Consider the following 1,419-nt stretch of genomic DNA (forward strand, 5'->3'; position numbering starts at 1 on the left):
TTAAAAATGATTTTTTTATAATTATGTTTATTATATTGATGAAAGAATAAAATAAAACTATATTATGAATTGTGGTATTTTCTAACTACAAAAAAATATATATTAAATATTATTTTTATACCACTTATACGTAGAGGTATAGACCTTACTATTTGCTATCTACCGGTGTTTAAAATCGGCCAAAAATAGAATTTTGAGTTGCTAACTTCAAAAATTGATTTGCTATTATTTGCTAACTATTTGCTAACTACCGGTGTTTGTTTGGAGTCGATCGGACAAAGTGGGTAGGTTAACTGAACTTGGCCCACCCAAATTAAAAATAGTTATAACTTCTTCAATAATGATTTGCTAACTTCAACAGTAAATTTGTTATTATTTGCTAACTATTTGCTAACTTTTGCTATTGGTTTGGGTCGTATCATAGAAAGTGAGTGGGTCATGTTTATGCACGTTACTTAGAGAATCTAATTTAGCCCGCAGGAGAGGTAGCTACCCACCCTGGCCTCTCGTGCACTGTGCGTAAGATGCCTGTAGAAATATTTACCTAAAATGTATCTAAAATAGAAACAGAAACTAAAGCTAGAGACACGGTAAATTGAATGCTAAGAAGACAGCGATCAAAAACTATCCTTATTCTACTATAATCTAAGGTAATCACATAAATTAAAACTAATTATAAAATTAAATTATTATTTTTTTATTATTTATTAAAAAGGTACACGAAAAGTGAGCTTCATTTAAAAGATTTTTCTATAGATACGAATGCGATGTTTAAAATTCAGTTAAAAGTAAACCAATAAATTTTCACCACAGATGACGGGTTAAACTTGTTATAGATTTTCCTCAAGAATGGTTCATGGATGGCAACTTTGCATTAGGTATCACTTTGCATCTATCCTAGATTTGGTTACAGGGAGGAACACAACAATTCTACGCACAACTTCCATATTCCTAGTCCGAATAATTTATTTTATATTATGATATATTTAGGAAATAATAATAATTATTATATTATATTATATTATAAATTAGGTATAATAATATAATTTCATCGTATAATCATCAACTAATAATGCTCGCAATATCTTAACATTTCGTTATTTTGTATATAATATTTAGCTATAATAGGTAGAGGGATACACAATTAAAAGGTCACTGCAAACGTTTACAAAAGATATATTTGCCTATATTTATGTTTGACCTAGATTCATGTGATCCCGATACCTAAATCTGTCGGGTAGTGTAGGTAGATACCTACGCATATGATAAATGTTACCATGATTTTTTCACCGACATATTATAAGTAATAGTTGAAGGAACATATCATCATTCCCCATCATTGAAATTCCCTATCATTGAAATCTATAAAATGGGGCACATGAAACCTCCGCCATGAGAACCTTTTTAGTGTAAACTTTT

The sequence above is a fragment of the Acyrthosiphon pisum genome, chromosome X (assembly GCF_005508785.2).
Source record: "Acyrthosiphon pisum isolate AL4f chromosome X, pea_aphid_22Mar2018_4r6ur, whole genome shotgun sequence".
Classification (NCBI taxonomy): Eukaryota; Metazoa; Arthropoda; class Insecta; order Hemiptera; family Aphididae; genus Acyrthosiphon; species Acyrthosiphon pisum.